This window comes from Eleutherodactylus coqui, chromosome 2, assembly GCF_035609145.1.
Source record: "Eleutherodactylus coqui strain aEleCoq1 chromosome 2, aEleCoq1.hap1, whole genome shotgun sequence".
Lineage (NCBI taxonomy): Eukaryota > Metazoa > Chordata > Amphibia > Anura > Eleutherodactylidae > Eleutherodactylus > Eleutherodactylus coqui.
In genome coordinates, this window is record NC_089838.1 from 190,938,191 (window position 1) to 190,958,429 (window position 20,239).

The 20,239-nt window shown below is 44.2% G+C and overlaps 1 protein-coding gene across 1 annotated transcript in view; it reads left to right on the forward strand.

The window, feature by feature from the left end:
* Positions 1 to 5,817: 5,817 nt before the first annotated feature.
* Positions 5,818 to 20,239, forward strand: part of PRKCQ (protein kinase C theta) — a 109,132-nt gene continuing 94,710 nt past the window's right edge. The window contains exon 1 of the mRNA XM_066592106.1: positions 5,818 to 5,857. The gene's annotated coding sequence lies outside the window, so the exon portion shown is untranslated. The remainder of the gene's footprint in view (positions 5,858 to 20,239) is intronic.

Genomic DNA, 20,239 nt, shown 5'->3' on the forward strand with positions numbered 1-20,239 from the left:
ACGCGTAATATTTCCTATCTTTACTGTATTCATTTCAACAAAGCAAAAAGAAACTTGAAAATGTTTTTGTTGTTTTGGACATCACCATGAAATAAATAACTACCAAAGGAGGCAGCTTATTAATGCTGGTATTTTATGGAACCAGAAATTTAATTTTAATATCTTTGGCGTGTGAATGTTACATTTAAGATAACATGAAGAACATTAGTACAGAACCAGGAAATGTAGCCAGCCTATACTCTCTAAGGCCAGCTTCACACATGAAATATTTACTACTGATATTAGTTTCAGGCCTTAGTCACACGGGCGTTTTTTCCCACGATTTGCGGATCGCATGACGGATGCACATCCGCAAATCGCGTGACCGGGGCCGAAAAATCGCCCGAAAATACTGCTCCTAGTCGCGTTTCAATAGAAACGGGCCGGAGCTGTCCAGCGCATTGCATTCAATGGAGCCGGCAATACAGGCGGCTCTATTGAAAGCAATGCGCTGCGGGCGATCGCGGGATGAATTGACGGGAAGGGCTTAAATATATAAGCCCTTTCCTGCAATTCATCCAGAAATGTGTAAAAATTAAAAAAAATATACTCACCTGGTCCCGGCAGACGGAGTTCAGCTGCGGCCTGCGGCAGTTCTCCTGAACTGCTCAGAGAATGAGCTGCCTCTGATTGGTCACAGCCTGACCAATCAGAGGCAGCTCTTACTCACACCCATTCATGAATTCATGAATGGGTGTGAGTGAGAGCTGCCCCTGATTGGTCCCTGCGCTGAGCCAATCAGAGGCAGCACTCACTCACCCATTCATGAATTCATGAATGGGTGTGAGTGAGAGCTGCCTCTGATTGGTCAGGCTGTGACCAATCAGAGGCAGCTCATTCAGCAGGCGGGGATTTTAAATCCCCGGCTCCTGAATACTACTCTGAGCAGTTCAGGAGAACTGCCGCTGGCCGCGGCTGAACTCTGTCTGCCAGGACAAGGTGAGTATATATATATTTTTTGTTTTTACACATTTCTGGATGAATTTCAGGGAAGGGCTTATATATTTAGCTGTATTGCCGGCTCCATTGAATTCAATGGGCAAACATCATTCTTCTCTGCCACAGCTGTTTCAGCTGTGGCAGAGGAGAATGATTTGTCTACTATATGTTCTCAATGGGGTCGGCGCTGCTGCCGCCGGCCCCATTGAGCGCATATAGAGAAGAGAACAGGAATCGCAGATAGGTGCTATATGCGATTTCTGTTCTTTAATTTATCGGACGAGCGCATAAAAAGCGCTCATGCGTCCGATACCATTGCAAAGCAATGGTTTTATAAAATCGCCGGACGCATGCGCATGCGCAAATCGAACGAAAAAACGCCCGGCTGACTGAGCCCTCAAAGTGAATTGCAGTACTTTGGGTCCACCAGACAAAATTATTCTGTGTCCACCATCCATCTATACTGATTATATGCGTGTCCATTTTTAATCTTTTCTCCTTAGGGAGAGCACGTAGACCGTGGGTGAGGAGACTTAAAAGGCCATTTATGCTTCTCTGGGTAATATGCAAATAAGGGAGATAGAATAAAACCTCCACATTGCCACCTATTTTAAGGCAGCATTCCTTTAAGCCAAAGTCAGACTCTTTATAAAAGGTATTATTTCATCTCCCTTATTTGCATATTACCCAGAGGAGCATAAATGGCCTTATAAGTCTCCTCACTCACTGTCTAGGTCAGTGATGGGCAACCTTTTGAGCTCGGTGTGTCAAAATTCGCCAAAAAAACAAGCATAACTCGGGTGGTGTGTCACTTCGGGAAAAAAAACATAAATTTGCGATATTTATAGTTTAAATAGCAAAAATATATAATTGTAATTGATAACTGTATTTAATAAACCCAAAACACCCATAGCACAGGCCCTCGCCTCTCGCAGCCTCCTCCGCACTTATCACCCACAGCGGCCCCCAGCAGTGACAGTGGCCCCCGCAGCGGTGCCCAGCAGTGACAGTGCACCCCACAGTGACCCCCAGCAGTGACAGTGCCCCCAAAGCGGCCCCAGCAGCGACCTCGCCCTCAGCAGCGACGGCGCCCCCAACAGCACCCCCCCAGCAGTGACAGCGCCCCCCACAGCACCCCCCCCCAGCAGCAACAGTGCCCCCCACAGCAGCCCCCAGCAGTGACAGCGCCCCCCACAGCAGCCCCGAGCAGCGACAGCGCCCCCTCCCCTAGCAGCAACAGCGGCCCCAAGCAGTGGCCCCCAGTGGTGATAGTGCCCCTCACATCGGCCCTTAGCAGTGACAGCTCCCCCCCACAGTAGCCCCTAGCAGTGACAGCGACCCCTACCGTGGCCCCCGGAAGTGATAGCGCCCCACAGCAGTGACCCCCAGCGGTGATAGTGGCCCTCACAGCGGCTCTTAGCAGTCACAGTGCCCCCACAGCGGCCCCCAGTGGTGATAGTGCCCCCCACAGTGGCCCTTAGCAGTGACAGTGCCCCCCAGTAGTGACAGCGCCCCCCCCAGCAGTGACCGCCAGCGGTGATAGTGCCCCTCACAGCGGCCCTTAGCAGTCACAGTGACCCCACAGCAACCCCCAGCAATGATAGTGCCCCCCAGCAGTGATAGTGCCCCCCACAGTGCCCCCCAAGACCCATGCACTTACCCCCTCCACGTCCTGAAAGCTTCGCTCCTCCTCTGAACTCCGCACTCTCCAGCAGCGATGATCTCCCGCGCACACTGTGATGTCAGTGTGCTGCTGGATACCTTCTCCCCTGGACGCTCTCGCGGAACCAACAGGTAGGAGACGTCAGGGCAGGGGGAAGGAGGATCCCGGCTGCACAATGACATCACAGTGTGCATTGGGATCAGCGCTGCTAGTAGCGCTGGTTAGTGAATACTAGCAGGGGAGCCAACGGGGTGAGCAGCGACTATGGCTACCCGTGTCAGTGCTGACACGACTGTCATAGGTTCACCATCACGGGTCTAGGTGCCTTCCTAAAGAGAAAAGATAGTGTTTCTGACCCCGTCCCAGGCCTTTTACTAGCAAAGCCAGACTCCTACTGTACACTGATGAAGGGCAAACACCCTGAAACCGCTGTCTATACATGGAGTCTGGCTTTGCTTTTAATTTCCAGTCATTGTTACAAGGCTTGTATAAAGAGTCTGACTTTGGCTTGAAGAAATGCTGCCTTACAATAGGTGGCACTGTGCAGGTATTACTCCATCTCCATTATTTCCATTTTTAAATGCATTGTAAACTATTTCTATTATCATTCTACACACATGATATAGTCTTAATAAAGTCTAAAAGGTTATGCCATCTTGTGCATTCCAAGCCTTTTAGTATCCTGCTTTTGTAGTTTTTTTTTCATCTGAACAGGAGAAGTTATTTATCATTTTGAACAAATACTAAAGTAAAGATCCATTAAACTATTCCTCTAAGATATCACTGTGGTCTCCATGCTGCTGTGTCTATAATGAAGTCAAATCAATACTGACATAAAAACACATTCCTAGAGTCTCATTGTTTATGTGTTATGTCCATGCAGCGGAAAACCATGCAATTCTGCACACGCATCACCATAGAGGACTAAAACTGTACTAAACAGGGCAAAGACAGACTAAAATGAACAAACACAGGCAGGACGAATACAAACCTGAGAATATGTTCCCTAAACAAACTAGGGCACTGGTGGACCCCTGCCTGAGAGCAGGGCAATCATCCTGATAATGATGGCCCCGTGTCTCGTTCTTACTGGGCCTTGTCTATTACTGGATGACAATAAGGGATAACAAGACACAAGAACACGTCAGACAGGGAACATCGCTTCACCAAACTCACAAAACAAGACATGGATTCAGACCTCTGTACAACTACGGACAGGGGGAAATTGGGCATCTACACACCTACGGATCGAGGGGATTCAGACATCCACATACCTATGAATGGAAAGGACAGACAAGAGTAGGCCCTAGTGTCCGTTTTGCAATGGATGAATGGGAACGTACAGGACGAGACTTAGGCGTAAAGCAAACAAACATGGACCAGGCGTCCAACTACCCATTGGATTGATGGATCAAACATGTGAAAAAAATGGACTGATAAACAAACAAGCAGATGGACTAACAGACAAATGGACGAACAGACGGATGAACTTACAAAGCTCAGCATGGCATGCATGCAACAACATGACAGACAAATTAGATCCAGACAAACGGAGCTCAGAAACAACAAGCAGACAGACAGAACAGGAATGAATGAATTCTGGCCATGCAGCAATCACGCTATAGCAGGCATAGGCAAAATGACCAGTGATCATGGGAGGGCGTTTTAGGATTATATAGTAAAAGTATATCTCTGATTGTTCAACTAGGAGAACCTCCCAGAAAACCAATTGGAACACACACTTCAGGGGATGATATAGCAGCTAAGAGAAGAGGGAAACCTGAGATACTCAAAACAGCCCAATGGCTGAAGTGATGGCACGCTGCAAGACCCCTTCTCTTATACCTCCCCGGGAACCACTGTACTTAGATGAAAAGGTGATTGGCTGGCTGAACTATGACAAAAGAGATGAGACAGATGGACAGTCCAAATCACAACATGACATTTGGCTTTGAATGCTTAGACTGTTCCACACAGACTCTTGTTCCATGAGAGCTTCAACAGCAACTGTTGCAGTTGAGTATAGTTTTTTCTTTTTGACATTTTGTTACTCATCAGCTACATAACATTCACTAGTACTAGTACTTAAAGTTATACCCAACTCCAAACTAATACTGATTATGCTACTGCCTTGACTTTTGGTCGTTACGTTTGATTCCTGATCTGCTCTCCTTGATTCTACTCTAGACTCAGCTCCTGTGACTACATTCCAGTCCTGCTCTTGCGAACACGTTTCAGTCATGCACCTGTGACCATGCTGCAGTCCTGCTCCTGTATTCATGTTCCAGTTCTACTTTTGTGGACATGTTTAAGTCCTTCTACTATGGCCACATACCACTTTTGCTCCTATGACCATGTTCCAGTCCTGTTGTGATGCCTGTGCTCCAGGTGTCATTGTTCCTTTTCCATAGTCCATGTCTGCTCTTGTTCCTCTCATCACTTCTGTGTCCAGCTGCCTTAGCTATTTTAAATGATGTTTAAGGACTTACAATTATTGATATGTACAATGTACTTATTTTATATAAGAAATACACACTGGTTTGCACATATGATCTGATAATTGTATTTAAGAATCTATTTTTTTTACAAATGAAGATTATCTTAGCAAGACCTGGTTACACTGTGACTTTGTCAGTGAACTAGTTAAGCAACTTAAGAGGAGTGTCTAAAAGTGGATGTGGGATGGAGAAGCAGAGAACAGCGGGGCTGTTTTTGTGCAGCAATGCCATGTCATACAGAACACAGACTACATCTCCTGCCTTCTGCCGCAGCTGTGCCAAGGTACTGTGCAGTTTTATTTCTAGTCCTTAAATAACAGGTTTCACTATAGTTCCCTGTAGTTTAGCTCTCTAGTCCAGTTTTCGACACTATTTATGATTATTTTGCAACTCAGTAACATCACTTTTGTATATTTTCAGACATTGAAAAGTTATGTATACATAACACTTACTATTTACTATAGGTATATTGATACCAGACAACATTGAAAAATAATGTGCTATGGAATGTATTATGTGCTTAGAGCTTATTTGTATATAATATACTTACAGTTTATTTAGAAAAAAAGTGTAATATTATACAGCAATTCAGAGCAAGAATAAGAGAGGGAGCAAGTGTTATAAGTAAATGATTAACATTTTCTCCTTCTTCCAATTAGTAGCACCGGGGAAATTAAAGTGAAAAGCTGATGAAACACAAGTTTTGAATACAAATACTGTAAGTAATTACAATGATATCACTTCCGATAGTTGTGTGAATATTAAGGTTCTGGAAAATGATGCTGAACAATACAAAGTGAATATATTGCTTTGTACATACTTCTTTTCTAAGATGACTCTTAGATTCTTGATTCTTTGTCATTTTGACACCCAGCTTTCTGCCATACAGATGTAGGAGGGCTAAACTGTAACTGGCTTGTTTCTTTTCTGCACGGTTAAGAAAATGAAACCTTTAGTTGTGCAAAATGACAAACTCAGCTTTGCTACATCTGTGTGTAGGCTTTTTGAAATGATTATGGAACTGTCTTCTGTATAATATAGTAGTTGTACTTACAATCGTAGCAGAAGCATTTCCAAGAAAATTATATTTACTGTAGGATAAATTAAAGCAGATAATCCTCAAAACAGCACTTGTCCAACATAATAGTTGGAAATATTCCCTTTAGAAACATGATTAATCCAATCAGAAATGATCAGTGCTGTGAGCATACAATTTCCTCATTTCCTGATAATTATGTACAAAATACGTATTTATTCACAACACAGCCTACTGGATGGTATTGTATGTCTGATAACCTACCTCGTCTGCTATTAGGGTACTTTAATTGCAAGATACTGATTCTGATAAAAGCTTTATATTTTGTTGATGATAGCTATGCTATTCCATATTATGTAATGCTGAGCCAATAATTTACAAGGAGGAACCCATATTATTGTATATAAACTGATTGCCAGAAAATCCACTTTGATCTTTAGAAACATAGGGGTAGAGTCGTAATACCTTTGCATCTGATCAGTCCAGAGAGTTATTTATTTCCACCAGACAATTTCTACTATTGCCAAAGTGGATGAGTTTGTAGTCATCAAAAAATACTGCAAAAACACTAGTGCGAGCCCTTACTCATTGGATTTAGAAAAATAGCCCAATATGTGCTTCCACAGTCTGTAGGATCCAGTGGTGTAATTTGAAGCTGAGTGGCCCCAATGCAAAATTTTTAACAATGCACCTAATCTACTATTTGCCATTTACATTACTCTTTGGGACATGATCCACACCCAGGAACCTACTTACTATATATGACTATATCCTGCACCCAATTTAACTAGGTTAACCCAACTGTTTTAATTCAACCATCTTCACATGGCAGGTGTGTGGAATAATTTCTTAGGTAAAAATCATTTACTCAAAACATTAGAATTCCGTATTCCATTTGTGGTGCTGAGATCCTTCAAATAGTTTTCTTTAAGGCCATAGTACAGTCACAAGATTGTCACAGCCTATGTAGGAAACATGATTAATTTCAACCAAAACTGCTAATTAAATTGATAATTAATTGTTGGAAGCCAATGGTTGGTAGAATAACACGTTCTGTTTATTCATTATTTCCAATTCAAGAAATTAACCTTAGCTAATAGTTTATTCTCTGTGGTCCAAGATATAATATAAGGGTCAAGACAGTTGAACTTATTGGCTGGCTACAACTTATATAATGTATAGTTTGTAAAACAGCTTTAATTTGGTCTGTGAAAGAACAACAAGTTGATGTTTATTTATTATATTCAATAGGAAATACTGTACAAATACAAAGTACATAATAAAACATGTTAACGTCATACAAGTCTTGGTAAGAGCTCCACATTGGTAGATTTAAACTCTTACAAAAAATGGAAATCACTGGCCAGAACTATAGAAACTTGTTTCATTCTCCTTAACAGGAATGTATATATTTCTCTACCAATTGATATGACATATAAACATGTCAGAAAATGAGACTTGTCTTGGTGCTTAAACCTTTACTTACAGATATAGTAAAAGTCCAATGGAACTACTTTCTTCTAGATTTCTATAGTTTATGTTACATATCTCTCATATGCATGGAGATTAATAGCAAATCCCTGAGATAGTAGCCAATTTGTCAAAATGCTTTAAAGAATGTCACAGATTGTTTCATTTTAGTAATTTATCTCTATTACATGTTAGAAGAAAAGTAAATGTGCATGCACCCTTTAACCCATTGAGGACCAAGCACCGTAAATTTACGGCGCTTGGTCCTGGGCTTTAATTCCAGACAATAGTAAAAATAAGGCAAGGGATTAAAGTCCCTTCTTCTGCAATCAATCAGAAGCAGGACAGGTTGTCAGCTGTTCATCACAGCTGATAACCCGGAGGAGGAGGCAGGAGTGGTTTTTAACCCCTTCTGCCTTCTCCTTTCCCTAATACACAGCACTCAATGAACGCTATGTACTGAAAAGGGAAAGTGGAAGTATAACTTTCACTACACGAGCCGGCAGTCACGTGAATGCCCGGGATCTCCGGGCACAGCAGAGCTACAGGGTCCCAGGAGACCCTGATCAGCTCTGCCAGTGACTATTGTCACTACAGGGGATGTTTTCCCTGTAACTGGGGCTCCTATGGATGCCCCACCTGCAGTGTAAAAGTGTCAAAAAAAACATCTGAATGTCCCTAGAGTTCTTATATGACGTCATGAGGGACATAGATGGTAAAAAAATAATTACAAAAATAGGTAAAACAAAATTACAGAATAAAATAAAAATATTTACATAAAAAACAAAAAAAAACACAAACCAAAACTGTCGCCGTATGCGTCCTGTAATCCAAAACCATACATATAATATATCAAAATGTCTGAAATAAGAAGAGGAACCCATTCCCATACTTTATTTAATGTAAATATACTAATTAAAAAAAACAAACTATAAATGTTAAAAAAAAAACTTTTTTTACGTTTTTACCCCCAATAAAACTAAAAAACAGGGGAAAAAAGTCAGTGAAAAAGATATTTTAAAAAATCGCCCTATATGTCATGCGAAAAATAATGCAGCAAAAATAATTTTGGTAGCTGAAGGAAAAAAATAGGGCAGTTAAACCACCAGATGGGTAAAATCCCTAAAAGGTGTCTGGTCCTTAAGGTACAAAACAGCCTGGTCCTTATGGGGTTAATTTATTGTCGCATTAGTTTTAATCACAATCCGCATAACATAGTACACACCTTCCTGTCATACTGGGGGTCCACAAAGCACCCTAATATCTCAGATACTGCCACTGACCATTCCCTTTTCTACAAAAAATTGGAAAAAATGATTGTCTGGTCTTCTGGACAGCGTATAATATCCCATTCACAGTTGATGTTTCATGTTCATTGAAAAAAAAATCTACTTTTAAACACCAATTTACTATATTCTGCATCTAAAATCTACATAATATGCTTTACGTGATTTAAAATTCAAGAGTCAGCTAGTTTCAAATTATTTGAGAGCATTGCATTGTGGGAAATGACAGTAAAGAATAAGCATTGTGTGGAACTAATTGGATGTCCATTTATAGTGGGGAAAGCAGCAAGAATGTCAAACAAATGCATATAGAAAAATGTGAAACAGTTAGAAAACTTACATAATAAATAAAGCAAAATATTTTAGTTAGGCTTCATTGACACTACGTTTTAGCATTCTAGCACTGCCTACTTTTGCGCCGCTATCCGCCCAAAGCAGCAACAAGTCAAACTTTACTGCTCACTGCAACACTGCTATCTAACACAGTATGGAAGTGAATGCAACCGGACCCTCCCCCCCAACTGTAGCCTAAGCGGTGGAGACAGGAGAGGAGTCGGGCTGCATTAGCTACCATGCTGTGTCAGATAGAGGTGCCATAGTGAGTAAAACAGATTGACCTGCTGCTATTTGGGCCACCAGCAGTGTAGTGAGGTACAGAACAAGCACTATTTGGGATGAGGGCTTAATTATCTTGAAGGATAGAGGTGCTTGTTTAGGATCTTGCTTAGAGGTAACTTGAGGGACCATCACTGCTTATTTGGAGACTTCATTACTTTGAGAAAGGCACTATTTGGGGATGAATTTCCTTGACAGCACACACTTTGGGACTAAATTACCTTGGGGATTGCACTATTACTTTAAGGGCACAGAAGGGGGACTATTTGAGGACTCAGTCACCTTATAAGGGCTCAGTTACTAACTGGACACAGAGAAGGCACAAATTTGGGGCTGAATTACAGTACCTTTTAAAAAGTATTCATCCCTTTAATGTTTTTTCTTATTTTCTTGCATTGCACCCTGGAATTAAAATGGACTTTTAGGGGGTTGTACATTTTACACAATATGCCTCATACTTTAAAGATGCAAAATATTTTTAACTGTGACACAAAAAGTCATTACGACAAAAAAAGATTTGCATAAGTATTTACCCCCTGAAAGCTAATAATTAGTATAGGAACTATTTGCTGCAATTACAGATGTAAGTCTCTTGGGGTATGTTTATTTTGCCTATTCTTCCTGGCAAAACTGCTACAGCTCCTTCAAGTTCGATGGGCTGCTTTGGAGTAAAATGATCTTCAAGTCATGCCATAGATTCTCAGTTATATTAAGGTTTTGGCTTTGGTTAGGCCAATTCCATAAAATGTCACTCTGTGGTGTGTATAGATTACAGTAGTCCTATAGACAGATAGTTCTATCTCTGCTGTGGATCTTTGGAGCTCCTTCAGAGTTGGCATTGGTGTCCTTGTTCAATCTCTGATTAATGTCCCCCTTGCGAGTATGTGAGTTTTTGTGACCGTTTTGTCTTGTCAGGTTTGTAGTTGTGACATGTTCTTTCCATTTGGTTATAATTAGAGATAGAGATGAGCGAGCACCAAAATGCTCGGGTGCTCGTTACTCGGGACGAAATTATCGCGATGCTCGAGGGTTTGTTTCGAGTAACGAACCCCATTGAAGTCAATGGGCGACTCGAGCATTTTTGTATATCGCCGATGCTCGCTAAGGTTTTCATTTGTGAAAATCTGGGCAATTCAAGAAAGTGATGGGAACGACACAGCAACGGATAGGGCAGGCGAGGGGCTACATGTTGGGCTGCATCTCAAGTTCACAGGTCCCACTATTAAGCCACATAAGCGGCAAGAGTGGGCCCCCCCCCCCCCTCCCAACAACTTTTACTTCTGAAAAGCCCTCATTAGCATGGCATACCTTTGCTAAGCACCACACTACCTCCAACAAAGCACAATCACTGCCTGCATGACACTCCGCTGCCACTTCTCCTGGGTTACATGCTGCCCAACCCCCCCACACACACACACGACGCAGTGTCTACAGCGCACACCAAAGTGTCCCTGCGCAGCCTTCAGCTGCACTCATGCCACACCACCCTCATGTCTATTTATAAGTGCGTCTGCCATGAGGAGGAACCGCAGGCACACACTGCAGAGGGTTGGCACGGCTAGGCAGCGACCCTCTTTAAAAGGGGCGGGGCGATAGCCCACAATGCTGTACAGAAGCAATGAGAAATATAATCCTGTGCCACCGCCATCAGGAGCTGCACACGTGGGCATAGCAATGGGGAACCTATGTGCCACACACTATTCATTCTGTCAAGGTGTCTGCATGCCCCAGTCAGACCGCGGTTTTTTATAAATAGTCACAGGCAGGTACAACTCCGCAATGGGAATTCCGTGTGCACCCACAGCATGGGTGGCTCCCTGGAACCCACCGGCTGTGCATAAATGTATCCCATTGCAGTGCCCATCACAGCTGAGGTAACGTCCGATTAAATACAGGTGGGCTTCGGCCCACACTGCATGCCCCAGTCAGACTGGGGTTCTTTAGAAGTAGACACATGCAGTTACAACTCCCTGTGGACCCACAGCATGGGTGGCTCCCTGGAACCCACCGGCGGTACATAAATATATCCCATTGCAGTGCCCAACACAGCTGATGTAACGTCAGCTTTAATGCAGGTGGGCAAAAATTAATTGGATTACACTGTAGGCGAGGCGAAGCTAAAAGGTCCACGTTTTTGATGGTGATAGAGAACAATGCTTCCATCCGCGGGTGCAGCCTACGTATTGTTTAGGTATCGCTGCTGTCCGCTGGTGGAGAAGAGAAGTCTGGGGAAATCCAGGCTTTGTTCATTTTGATGAGTGTAAGCCTGTCGGCACTGTCGGTTGACAGGCGGGTACGCTTATCTGTGATGATTCCCCCAGCTGCACTAAACACCCTGTCTGACAAGACGCTAGCCGCAGGACAAGTAAGCACCTCCAGGGCATACAGCGCGAGTTCAGGCCATGTGTCCAGCTTCGACACCCAGTAGTTGTAGGGGGCAGAGGCGTCACGGAGGACGGTCGTGCGATCGGCTACGTACTCCCTCACCATCCTTTTACAGTGCTCCCACCGACTTAGCCTTGACTGGGGAGCGGTGACACAGTCTTGCTGGGGAGCCAGAAACCTGTCAAAGGCCTTAGAGAGTGTTCCCCTGCCTGTGCTGTACATGCTGCCTGATCTCTGCGCCTCCCCTGCTACCTGGCCCTCGGAACTGCACCTTTGGCCACTAGCGCTGTCGGATGGGAATTTTACCATCAGTTTGTCCGCCTGGGTCCTGTGGTATAGCATCACTCTCGAACCCCTTTCCTCTTTGGGTATGAGAGTGGAAAGGTTCTCCTTATACCGTGGGTCGAGCAGTGTGTACACCCAGTAATCCGTAGTGGCCAGAATGCGTGTAACGCGAGGGTCACGAGAAAGGCATCCTAACATGAAGTCAGCCATGTGTGCCAGGGTACCTGTATGCAACACATGGCTGTCCTCACTAGGAAGATCACTTTCAGGATCCTCCTCCTCCTCCTCCTCCTCCTCCTCAGGCCATACACGCTGAAAGGATGACAGGCAAGCAGCATGGGTACCCTCAGCAGTGGGCCAAGCTGTCTCTTCCCCCTCCTCCTCATCCTCCTCATGCTCCTCCTCCTCAACGCACTGAGATATAGACAGGAGGGTGCTCTGACTATCCAGCGACATACTGTCTTCCCCCGCCTCTGTTTCCGAGCGCAAAGCGTCTGCCTTTATGCTTTGCAGGGAACTTCTCAAGATGCATAGCAGAGGAATGGTGACGCTAATGATTGCAGCATCACCGCTCACCATCTGGGTAGACTCCTCAAAGTTTCCAAGGACCTGGCAGATGTCTGCCAACCAGGCCCACTCTTCTGTAAAGAATTGAGGAGGCTGACTCCCACTGCGCCGCCCATGTTGGAGTTGGTATTCCACTATAGCTCTACGCTGCTCATAGAGCCTGGCCAACATGTGGAGCGTAGAGTTCCACCATGTGGGCACGTCGCACAGCAGTCGGTGCACTAGCAGATGAAACCGATGTTGCAGGGTGGCAGCATCCGTGTGGGACTTGCGGAAATGTGCGCAGAGCCGGCGCACCTTTCCGAGCAGGTCTGACAAGCATGGGTAGCTTTTCAGAAAGCGCTGAACCACCAAATTAAAGACGTGGGACAGGTATGGCACGTGGGTGAGGCTGCCGAGCTGCAGAGCCGCCACCAGGTTACGGCCGTTGTCACACACGACCATGCCCGGTTGGAGGCTCAGCGGCGAAAGCCAGCGGTCGGTCTGCTCTGTCAGACCCTGCAGCAGTTCGTGGGCCATGTGCCTCTTATCTCCTAAGCTGAGTAGTTTCAGCACGGCCTGCTGACGCTTGCCCACCGCTGTGCTGCCACGCCACGCGACACCGACTGCTGGCGACGTGCTGCTGCTGACACATCTTGATTGCGAGACAGAGGTTGCGGAGGAGGAGGGTGGTTTAGTAGAGGAAGCATACACCGCCGCAGATACCAGCTGGGGCCCGCAATTCTGGGGGTGGGTAGGACGTGAGCGGTCCCAGGCTCTGACTCTGTCCCAGCCTCCACTAAATTCACCCAATGTGCCGTCAGGGAGATATAGTGGCCCTGCCCGCCTGTGCTTGTCCACGTGTCCGTTGTTAAGTGGACCTTGGCAGTAACCGTGTTGGTGAGGTCGCGTACAATGTTGCGGGAAACGTGGTCGTGCAGGGCTGGGACGGCACATCGGGAAAATTAGTGGCGACTGGGAACTGAGTAGCGCGGGGCCGCCGCCGCCATCATACTTTTGAAAGCCTCCGTTTCCACAACCCTATACGGCAGCATCTCCAGGCTGATAAATTTGGCTATGTGCACATTTAACGCTTGAGCGTGCGGGTGCGTGGCGGCGTACTTGCGCTTGCGCTCCAACACTTGCGCTAGCGACGGCTGGACGGTGCGCTGAGAGACATTGGTGGATGGGGCCGAGGACAGCGGAGGTGAGGGTGTGGGTGCAGGCCAGGAGACGGTAGTGCCTGTGCCCTGAGAGGGGGGTTGGATCTCAGTGGCAGGTTGGGGCACAGGGGGAGAGGCAGCGGTGCAAACCGGAGGCGGTGAACGGCCTTGGTCCCACCTTGTGGGGTGCTTGGCCATCATATGTCTGCGCATGCTGGTGGTGGTGAGACTGGTGGTGGTGGCTCCCCGGCTGATCTTGGCGCGACACAGGTTGCACACCACTGTTCGTCGGTCGTCTGCACTCTCAGTGAAAAACTGCCAGGCGTTTGAGCACCTCGGCCTCTGCAGGGTGGCATGGCGCGAGGGGGCGCTTTGGGAAACAGTTGGTGGATTATTCGGTCTAGCCCTGCCTCTACCCCTAGACACCGCACTGCCTCTTGCAACCTGCCCTGCTGCTGCCCTTGCCTCCCCCTCTGAAGACCTGTCCTCAGTAGGCGTAGCAAACCAGGTGGGATCAGTCACCTCATCGTCCTGCTGCTCTTCCTCCGAATCCTCTGTGCGCTCCTCCCTCGGACTTACTGCCCTTACTACTACCTCACTGATAGACAACTGTGTCTCATCGTCATCGTCCTCCTCACTCACTGAAAGGTCTTGAGACAGTTGCCGGAAGTCCCCAGCCTCATCCCCCGGACCCCGGGAACTTTCAAAAGGTTGGGCATCGGTCACGACAAACTCCTCCAGTGGGAGAGTATTCGGAACCCTTGCTGCCCATTCTGGGCAGGGGCCCGGGAACAGTTCCTGGGAGTCTGTCTGCTCCTCAGAATGTGTCATTGTAATGGAGTGAGGAGGCTGGGAGGAAGGAGGAGCAGCAGCCAGAGGATTCAGAGTTGCAGCAGTGGACGGCGCAGAACTCTGGGTGTTCGATAGATTGCTGGATGCACTTTCTGCCATCCACGACAGGACCTGCTCACACTGCTCATTTTCTAATAAAGGTCTACTGCGTGGACCCATTAATTGTGAGATGAATGTGGGGACGCCAGAAACGTGCCTCTCTCCTAATCCCACAGCAGTCGGCTGCGATACACCTGGATCAGGAGCTCGGCCTGTGCCCACACCCTGACTTGGGCCTCCGCGTCCTCGCCCGCGTCCACGTCCTCTAGGCCTACCCCTACCCCTCAGCATGGTGTATTACCAGTAGTGCAGAAACAGAACGCTGTAATTAAATGTGCCACTTATTGGCCTGTGGTTGGAGGCTGACTTCGCTTACGGAACGCACAGCAGAGCCAGGAAATAATTTTGCGCAAGCCTGCTGTAACACTTAGCTGGCTGCGTATGAATTAGGACAACTACCCCCAGCACAGACCCAGTACACTGAGGACAGTCACAGGCAGCCCAAATAGATTTTTTTTCCCAAATGTTTTTGGAAAGGCCCACTGCCTATATTCAATAAATATGTCTTCTGTCCCTGCCTCACCACTACTGGCCCTGGAGTATGTAAAATAACTGCAGACTGTTGCACTGTGGACTGGAATACAGCGGTGATGTAACAGCCAACACAGAGCCAGGAAATAATTTTGCGCAAGCCTACTGTAACACTTAGCTGGCTGCGTATGAATTAGGACAACTACCCCCAGCACAGACCCAGTACACTGAGGACAGTCACAGGCAGTCCAAATAGATTTTTTTTTCCCAAATGTTTTTGGAAAGGCCCACTGCCTATATACACTGTATATGTCTTCTCTCTCTGCGTCACCACTACTGGCCCTGGAGTATGTAAAATAACTGCAGACTGTTGCACTGTGGACTGGAATACGGCGGTGATGTAACAGCCAACACAGAGCCAGGAAATAATTTTGCGCAAGCCTGCTGTAACACTTAGCTGGCTGCGTATGAATTAGGACAACTACCCCCAGCACAGACCCAGTACACTGAGGACAGTCACAGGCAGCCCAAATAGATTTTTTTTCCCAAATGTTTTTGGAAAGGCCCACTGCCTATATTCAATAAATATGTCTTCTGTCCCTGCCTCACCACCACTACTGGCCCTGGACTATGTATAATTACTGCAGGGCACAATGCTCTGCACGGCCGATATACAAAAAAAAAAATGTGCAACACTGCAAAAAGCAGCCTCCACACTACTGCACACGGTTAGATGTGGCCCTAAGAAGGACCGTTGGGGTTCTTGAAGCCTAAAATACTCCTAACACTCTCCCTATAGCAACTCCAGCAAGACAGCACTTTCCCTGATCTCTGTCAGAACGCATCTGTGGCGAGTCGCGGGAGGGGCCGATTTATATACTCGGGTGACACCTGATCTTGCCAGCCACTCACTGCAGGGGGGTGGTATAGGGCTTGAACGTCGCAGGGGGAAGTTGTAATGCCTTCCCTGTCTTTCTATTGGCCAGAAAAGCGCGCTAACGTCTCAGAGATGAAAGTGAAAGTAACTCGAACATCGCGTGGTACTCGCCTCTAGTAACGAGCATCTCGAACACGCTAATACTCGAACGAGTATCAAGCTCGGACGAGTACGTTCGTTCATCTCTAGTTATAATGGATTTAATGGCACTCTGTGGGATGTTCACAGTCTGGGATACTTTTTAATAACTTAAACCTAATTTATACTTCTCCACAACTTTGTCCTGATCTCTTTGGAGACCCCCTTGGTCTTCATTTTGTTTGCTTAGTGGTGTTGCAGACTCAAAAGGTGTATTTAAATTTTAAATGACTGATCATAGGAAACTTTGATTACAGACAGGGGGACTTTATTCAACTAATTATGTGACTTCTGGAGTAAATTGTCCGACCCACGGCCCATCCGCAATTGACATTGCGGATAGGTCGCTGGTACCTGCGTCATCGTCTAGCGACAGCGTGGGTGGAGCAAACATTTAAAGAAAAATCTGTACTGTGCATGACCGATGGTGAGCCACAGCGGTCACAGAAAAGACCAGGTACGCAAAGTCGCCAGATGGAGACAGAGTAAGATTCCACTGCACCAAACAGAGCATGCTCAAAATCCTGAGTAGGGCTTTAGGATACATACTGAGGATATGGCAGAAAACTGATCCCTGCTTGCTGGGCACTGCTGACTTGAGTAAGAAGAAACACCTGCACAAGAAACTATTCTGCAGTTGAGTATTTACTAATTAGAAAGGATGAGACAACACGTTTTGAGCCATAATTTATATTGTTTCTACTCCTAAATCTTTGACAACAAACAAGCTGCAGAAACTTAGTTGAAGTGTTTTATTTATAAGAGACATTGTTTAGGGAGAAGGGAATTATTGGTTAAAATAACATTTCTAACAAAGTGAAGTTACATTATAAAATCTATTAAGCCACGAAACTACCAACTTTCCTTGTACTGTTCACTATGAGGATTATTTAGTCGTTAACATGAGAACAGAGATTTCACTGTATTCCTTTTTAGTTTTACCTCTGCAATACATTCAGTCTGTTAATCATTAAACTCGTTCACACAATGGGAGTTTACAACAATGAGAAGGTAGATATTTAATCTGATAAATCACACCGTCCACAGGTAAAATATATAGGAAATTTACAGCCAGACTCGCAATTACAGAACGGACCATATTCCATGTAAGTTAAAACTGGGATTCTTGTGCATCAATGGCGACAGCAATGAGTCTGTGATTGGTGACTCAGAAAAGTTGAAAATATAAGACAACAAAACAAAATTCACATAGACTCATGAAAATAATAAGTCTGTTCATTTGTCCATCATATTACATTGCTAGATTTTTTGATAATAATCTGTCTACCAATTATTTAATATTTATTATACCCTTCATCAAAAATGTAATGTTAAACTCCAGATGTCGACACTTTTAACACTGATAACAGTGAAGTTATCTCATTTCCCAGTGAAATAAAAACCACGTCTTCCGATTAATGAAGAATATAGATGATGGATGCATATCCAGTAACTCAGCAAGCAGAAATTAGTACAATCTCACCTGAAGTGGAAAAGCCAGGAAGAATATAGGCTTTTCCAATACCAATAATCGGGGTGGCTTTCTGTGCTGAGTTCCTTTCCTCTCCCATTAATAAATGCGGAGATAATGCCACCACATAGTCCTTAAGGGCTGGTATTGTTTGTCTTTATTTTTGTTTGGTGTGCCCCATGGGTTACATTTTAACGAATTATAATAAAAATTGAGTTTTAATAATTAATCTATACTGTGAAGCACATTGCTTTAACCACTTCATGACCGCCTATTGTTAATTTAGATTGTGCGGTCGTGAAGAGTCTTTGCTCTATACCTGGCAGCTATCAGCTGTTTCTGACAGCTACTGGTAACTGCCATGATCAGAGCTAGCTAACTCTGATAATGCTAGTTAACTGTATAGATGCTGCGGTCAAAGCTGACTGGCATTTAACAGTAAAGAAAAGTTAAAAAATATTACAAGTAAGAAAAAAAACCTTTTTCCATTAAAAATCAAACAATTAAAAGACCCCACATATTTTATATCACCATCTCTGGAAAAGTACAAACTATTAAAATAATACAATATTTATCCCATTTGGTGAAGACTAAAAAAAGGACAGAATTGCAATTTATTTTTTGTATCCGGTCTCCCTAAAAATTTTAATAAAAAATGACATGTTTCCCCAAATAGTACTAATAAAGACTACAGCTTGCCCTGCAAAAAACAAGCCCTCACACAGCCCAGTTGACAAACAAATGTAAAAATTACAGGTCTTAGAAAATGGCAACAGAAAGCAATTTTTGTTCAAGGAAAAATTGTATTCACTTTTTCAAAAACAGAAAGACATTTTTTTAAAAACGATATAAATTTGGGATGACTGTAATTATACTGACCCATTGAACAAATTTCATATGTCACTTTTACTGCACTGAGAACGCTGTAAAATCTCTCCCCCCCACCCCCCAATTGCATTTTTTAAATTTCTCCCCACTTAAAACTTTTTAAATGCTTTTCTATAAGTTAGCATTAAAGAGTAGAGCTCTCTATGACTATGTCAATGGGAAAATTAAAGCGTTATGAAAAATATGTGGTCCTGCAAAGGTTAATCATTATGCTCCACATATTATTGGCCAGCTGAGTCTTGTGATTTTCTCAGAAATAAATCATTGAAGAGTTGCTGGGCTGCTTAAAGTTCATCTCTGGAGGTGGTGGGAAAGGGGTCTGGAAGAGAAGATGACTTATTAGCTTTTCCACTAAAATCAATGGGGTAGGATGGGTGAGTAATGCCAGGCATCCATTATGCCAAGTACATCAGACCCCTAGCAGCTGTGTGGTCTGCCTCCATTACAACTGTAACACTGCTTCCCATGCTGCATATAACTGTGTTTAAATTCTTCTTAGTTAATTATGTCTTCTGCAGGAAACTTTCTAGGCTATCTGAATCAACCTGTTACCTCTGGTCTCACACTCTTATTTTTTTTTATCATATAATATTTAATTTAAATAGTACATTTAATTAAAAAAAAATCACAATTACTCATTAGGTAGCTGTAGATACATATTAGATGTAGTGCATAAAACTACACATGGTCCTCGGACTACAAAGTTCAAATATGTGCTTTTTGTGAAATAATAGAAGCAGCACCTACATAAACTGTACAAACCACTATGTAATAATCATGAAAATTAATTTTTATTAGTATCTAAAAACACATGAAAAAAGTTAAAAAGTCCTGAAGAATACCACAATGGTCAGTAGATAATGTGAATAGATCACCAGGGACATGAACTCACTAGTAGTTACTGATCTGCATGAACCACAGTTATGGGTCTAAACTACATCATATATCCCACAAGGGCACATACTAGAAAGGGTCGGTATCTATTGCCTATACATGTTACAGTCTTCTGTGTATATTTTCTCCTGTAATCCTCCATTCTGTCAATCTATACATATTATTTTATATAGACTGTAGCCCTTAGATCAATCGTTAATGATTATTAGTACATAATAAGAGAAATTTTACATGCAATAGTAAAAATGTAATCTATTTACATGGGTTTTCTCGAATGTCTATTGATGACCTATGCTTTAATCTAATGTCCATGTAATAAACAATAGCTTGGAAGGACTTCTAGGAATGTGAAAAGGAGGATTGTAGAACACATTTATAACATGAAAAGTGGTTTTGAGACGCATAATCTGTCTCAACACTTTAAGGGAATATTACTAGTGTATTCCTAGGGGATTGAGGTTTTTAGCTGTACATATTGTGCATAAAGATCAGAAAAGGAAGATTTTATGGTTAAAATATCAAGAGCAGAGTCAAGAAAGATTTACGAGCTTGAATTGCAAGCCC